At 45.1% G+C, this 6,421-nt stretch overlaps 1 pseudogene; it reads left to right on the forward strand.

Moving 5' to 3' along the window:
• LOC112074208 (pentraxin-related protein PTX3-like) overlaps positions 1-825 on the forward strand; it is a 20,823-nt pseudogene extending 19,998 nt beyond the window's left edge.
• The last annotated feature ends 5,596 nt before the right edge of the window (positions 826-6,421 follow it).

The raw sequence follows: 6,421 nt of genomic DNA on the forward strand, positions 1-6,421 counted from the left end.
GGCAGAATTATAGCCATCTCAGCCAATATGGCTTTGAACAAGAACCAACCAAATCAATACTGACCCAAATCGACCTTTACCACCAACCCAAAATAACCTTTACCATCCAACATTCGACCTAATTACCAACCACCAATCCAAATCGACCTTTACCAAACCACCAATCCCAAATCGACCTTTACCAATCCCAAAATCGACCTTTACCAAACCCAAATCGACCTTTACCAAAAACCACCAATCCAATCGACCTTTACCAAACCCAAATCGATCTTTACCAATCCCAAAGCGACCTTACCCAATCCCAAAATCGACCTTTGCCAAACCACAATCCCAAATCAATCCCCTAATTTTGCTGTGCCTGTTGTATATTTACTGAAAGTGAGTTCCATGTGTGTAATGTGCCTACTTCCTGGTCTCTATGTAAGTCCCTCTCTAATCCCTCTTCTCCTGACTCCCAGGTTCGTTGCTATGACGGAGGGCCTGTGGCGTTGCGGATGGAAGACTGCTGCCGGAGGATGTCCATGATGCAGAATGGAAGCTCGCCCAAGGAAGCCGTGGAGCATCTCAGGCAAGAGCGGGCATTGTGCTTGGAAATTGCAGTAATTCTGGAATAGCCACCAGGAGACGCTGTTTACAGCAGCTCCTCACCGCGGCGCGGACACAGGCTTCCCGACTCGTCAAGCTGGAAAATATCTGCCTGAGTAATCCAGGACCCGTAACGCCACCAGAGGCAAAGGGGAAGACCTGCAGCAGGATGTGGCGTCGGCAGAGATGCTGGTTGCCCTGGTGACAGAGCTGCGAAGACGAGGGCAGTGCTGGAACTAGCGTTCAAGTCGGCACAGCACGACACCTGCCTGCAGGTGAGAACACCTCTTCCTGTGTCACTTATACATCTGCCATCCTTTACATCACTTCCTGTGTCACTATACATCCTGCCATCCTTTACATCACTTGCCTGTGTCACTATCTATACATTCCTGCCATCCTTTACATCTCTTCCTGTGTCACTATACATCCTGCCATCCTTTACATCACTTCCTGTGTCACTATACATCCTGCCATCCTTTACATCACTTCCGTGTCACTATACATCCTACCATCCCTTACATCACTTTCCTGTGTCACTATACATCCTACCATCCTTTACATCACTTTCTGTGTCACTATACATCCTACCAATCCTTTACATCACTTCTCAACCAGCGGTGCTACTTTCCACAGGCGGTACTTGGACCCAATCAGGGGGTACTACTTTCCACAGGGGTACTTGACCCAATCAGGGTGCTACTTTCCACAGGGGTACTTGACCCAATCAGGGTGGGGCTACTTGCCACAGGGGGGTACTTGACCAAATCAGGGGGTGCTACTTCCACAGGGGGTACTTGACCCAATCAGGGTGCTACTTTCCACAGGGGGTACTTGACCAATCAGGGGTGCTACTTTCCACAGGGGTACTTGACCCAATCAGGGGTGCTACTTTCCACAGGGGGTACTTGCCCAATCAGGGGGGGGTTCTACTTTCCACAGGGGTACTTGACCAATCAGGGGGTGCTAGTACTTGGCCTATCCTCAGCGGTACTTGAGAAACTCATGGGACCATAGGCTACTGGTAAAATGCACATTGAGGGGTTAGTTCAGGGGTACTCCGGCCGAGCAACATGTCCTTGGTAGTACAGTAACCAGGTTGAGAAGCTCTGCTCTAACATAATGTTGTAGAAAATGTAGTTTAAACAACATCATGTTAATACAGCACTCCTCTCTACAAGGATCACACCTGACATCCCTCCCAGGCAATTTGATCCTTACAAACCATTGATTCTTGAAAGAATGAATATAGCAAATATATTACCTAGGAGTATGAATATAAAAATGTTTCTGTCCATTTTTCTTATAACAGGGATCATTCAGAGTGCCTTTCCATGTTCCAAACCCATCTCTGCATCTGTGATCTCTATCTGTGTTGTCTCTATCTGTAAGGATCTGAGAGCCTACCCACGTCCTGTACAGACCTCTACCTGCTTACTCTGTTGGAATTCAATCAAAAACAAAATGAGCCCAGGTCTTCAGAGAGCCAGCTCCAAGTTCCATGCATGAATCAGATCAAAACCTCAATGCTGTGTTTATATCACAACACACACACACACACACACACACCAACACACACACAAACACACACACACAACACACCACACACCCACCACACACACACACACACACACACACACACACACACACACACACACACACACACACACACACACACACACACACACACACAGGTATAATCATTAGCAGGACGGCCAAGCAACCACAACAAAGCACCCTGGGAGCAGAACCAGATGGGAACGGTTACCCCCGGAGAGAAACCTGTGAGACAAATCTAACGTCAATATTTAGGTGTCTGGTAGGAAGAGTCAATCACTGTGTGTGTCATAACCTATATATTAGACTGCTGCTGTAGAGAGAGGGGAAGGGAGCTGTCCACACTGATTTAAAAACACCCTAGTAATACAGGAATCATACATAATCACACACACACACAAAGACTGATTCAAACCTCCAGCAGTGATTTCCTCTCCTGGTCTGACTCTTGGCTGATGCATTATCTCATGGTGTTATTACCCAGTGGTGGAAAAAGGACCCGATTGTCATACTTGAGTAAAAGTAAATAGAAAGTTACTCAAGTAAAAGTGAAAGTCACCCAGTAAAATACTACTTGAGTAAAAGTATTTGGTTTTAAATATACTTAAGTATCAAAAGTAAATGTAATTGCCTAAAATATACTTACGTATCAAAAAGTAGAAGTAAAAGTATAAATAATAAAACATGACCTTATATTAATCAAAGCAGACGGCACCATTTTCTTGTCGCAGGGACACGATCCAACTCTAAAAGACATCATCTATAAAATATAAGTTTGTGTTTAGAGAGTCTGCCAGATCAGAGCAGTATGGATGACCAGGGATGTTCACTGTTTAGTGAGTCCGCCAGATCAGAGGCAGTTATGGATGACCAGGGATGTTTACTGTTTAGTGAGTTCCTCCAGATCAGAGACAGTAGGGATGGCCAGGGATGTTCACTGTTTAGTGAGTCCTCCAGATCAGAGCAGTATGGGTGACCAGGGATGTTCACTGTTTAGTGAGTCCTCCAATCACAGGCAGTATGAATGACCAGGGATGTTCTTCTGTTTAGTGAGTCCTCCAGATCAGAGCAGTAGGGATGACCAGGGATGTTCTCTGTTAAGTGAGTCCTCCAGATCAGAGCAGTAGGGTTGACCAGGGATGTTCGCTGTTTAGTGAGTCTTTCAGATCAGAGACAGTTGGGATGACCAGGGGATGTTCTCTGTTAAGTGAGTCCTCCAGATCAGAGGCAGTAGATGACCAGGGATGTTCTCTGTTTAGTGAGTCCTCCAGATCAGAGCAGTGGGATTGACCAGGATGTTCTCTGTTTAGTGATCCTCCAGATCAGAGGCAGTGGGATGACCAGGGATGTTCTCTTGTTTAGTGAGTCCTCCAGATCAGAGGACAGTAAGGATGGCAGGGATGTTCTCTGTTCAGTGAGTCCTCCAGATCAGAGACAGGTAGGATGACCAGGGATTCACTGTTCAGTGAGTCTCCAGATCAGAGACAGTAGGATGACCAAGTGATTCTCTGTTTAGAGAGTCCTCAGTTCAGAGGCAGTAGATGACCAGGGATGTTCTCTGTTTAGTGAGTCCTCCAGATCAGAGACAGTGGGATGGCAGGGATGTTCTCTGTTTCAGTGAGTTCCTCCAGATCAGAGACAGTAGGATTGACCAGGATGTTCACTGTTTAGTGAGTCCTTACAGAATCAGAGACAGTAGGGATGACCAGGGGATGTTACTGTTCAGTGAGTCTCTCCAGATCAGAGGCAGTAGGATGACCAGGGATGTTCTCTGTGTTAGTGAGTCCTCCAGATCAGAGACAGTAGGGATGACCAGGGATGTTCTCTGTTAGTGAGTCCTCCAGATCAGAGCAGTAGGGTGACCAGGGATGTTCTCTGTTTAGGTGATCCTCCAGATCAGAGGCAAGTAGGATGACCGGGATGTTCTCTGTTTAGTGAGTCCTCCAGATCAGAGACAGTAGGATGACCAGGGATGTTCACTGTTCAGTGAGTTCTCCAGATCAGAACAGTAGGATGGACCAAGGATGTTCTCTGTTTAGAGAGTCCTCCAGATCAGAGGCAGTAGATGACCAGGATGTTCTCTGTTTAGTGAGTCCTCCAGATCAGAGACAGTGGGATGGCCAGGGATGTTCTCTGTTCAGTGAGTCCTCCAGATCAGGAGCAGTAGGGATGACCAGGGATTTCACTGTTTAGTGAGTCCTACAGATCAGAGACAGTAGGGATGACCAGGATGTTCACTGTTCAGTGAGGTCCTCCAGATCAGAGGCAGTAGGGATGACCAGGATTGTTCCTCTGTTTAGTGAGTCCTCCAGATCAGGAGACAGTAGGGGATGACCAGGGATTGTTCTCTGTTTAGTGAGTCCTCCAGATCAGAGGCAGTAGGATGACCAGGGATGTTCTCTGTTTAGTGAGTCCTCCAGATCAGAGACAGTAGGGATGACCAGGATGTTCTCTGTTTAGTGAGTCCTCCAGATCAGAGACATAGATGACCAGGATGTTCACTGTTCAGTGAGTCCTCCAGATCAGGACAGTAGGGATGACCAAGGATGTTCTCTGTTTAGAAGAGTCCTCCAGATCAGAGGCAGTAGATGACCAGGGATGTTCTCTGTTTAGTGAGTCCTCCAGATCAGGACAGTGGGATGGGCCAGGATGTTCTCTGTTCAGTGAGTCCTCCAGATCAGAGACAGTAGGATGACCAGGATGTCACTGTTTAGTAGCCTACAGATTCAGAGACAGTAGGGATGACCAGGGATGTTCACTGTTCAGTGAGTCCTCCAGATTCAGAGCGGCAGTAGGGATGACCAGGGATGTTCTCTGTTTAGTGAGTCCTCCAGATCAGAGACAGTAGGATGACCCAGGGATGTTCTCTGTTTAGTGAGTCCTCCAGATCAGAGGCAGTAGGGATGACCAGGGATGTTCTCTGTTTAGTGAGTCCTCCAGATCAAGGACAGTAGGAGGACCAGGGAATGTCTCTGTTTAGTGAGTCCTCCAGATCAGAGACAGTAGATGACCAGGGATGTTCACTTTTCAGTGAGTCCTCCAGATCAGAGACAGTAGGGATGACCAAGGATGTTCTCTGTTTAGAGAGTCCTCCAGATCAGAGGCAGTAGAGACCAGGATGTTCTTCTGTTTAGTGAGTCCTCCAGATCAGAGACAGTGGGGATGGCCAGGGATGTCTCTGTTCAGTGAGTCCTCCAGATCAGAGACAGTAGGGATGACCATGGTTTCACTGTTTAGTGAGTCCTACAGATCAGAGACAGTAGGATGACCAGGATGTTCACTGTTCAGTGAGTCCTCCAGATCAGAGGCCAGTACAGTAGGGATGACCAGGGATGTTCTCTGTTTAGTGAGTCCTCCAGATCAGAGACAGTAGGGATGTATGTTTGTATTGAGCAGATATTCCCATATATTTTCAATAACTGCGTATGTGACATAACTCCTCCGTTTCCATTCATAATATCATTAATAAATATAATACCATTTTTTATTTATTTGTTGTACATTTTCTGGAGGATAAAACTGAAATTGGAACCAGCTTTGTATGTCTTGTTTAAGAAATGGCGATACTTAAAAAAAATAGTTTTTTAAATTTCAATTAGAAATGAAAAGTCCTAATCTGTATGACGGCAAAAAGGCAATTTTGGAACAAAGGATGAGCCTTAATAATCTACTGGAGGACCAGTTGGGGTTTCAGTATTACTTATTTATGAGTGAAGCTTTTAGCGAGAGGTTTAAAGCTTTAATATTTAATAATTTTAGCCCACCAAACTCATATTTATTATATAAATAGACACGTTTAATTTAGTCTGTCCTAGTATTTCAAAATAAAATGAAATCTTTTTTGCTCATATGATTTTTAAAATCGAGTCATCTGGAGTAAGTAGCAGGGCCATTATAGTAAGTCAGTAAACTGGACCAAAGAGTTTTTCAATGTGACTTTTCCATAAATAGACAAGTATTTACCTCTCCATGGTTGCAGAATCTTATCTATTGAAATTAATTGTGGTAAATTAATTTATATTGAGATTGAGATGTGAATACCAAGTATGTCTACTTCACCATCCACCCATTTTGTAGGTAAACTACAAGGTAGTGGAAGCACTGTGTTTTTTTACGATCCAATACGTAATATGTTACGCCTGTCATAATTAGGTTTTAATCCAGAGAGGCTAGAAAAGAGATCGAGATCTTTAATGAGACTGTGCAGGGATCCAGATTGCGGACTTAAGTACTTTACACCACTGTTATTATCCCATTTATAGATCACACACAGTAGCGC

This window comes from Salvelinus sp. IW2-2015, unplaced genomic scaffold (genome assembly GCF_002910315.2).
Source record: "Salvelinus sp. IW2-2015 unplaced genomic scaffold, ASM291031v2 Un_scaffold2535, whole genome shotgun sequence".
NCBI lineage: Eukaryota > Metazoa > Chordata > Actinopteri > Salmoniformes > Salmonidae > Salvelinus > Salvelinus sp. IW2-2015.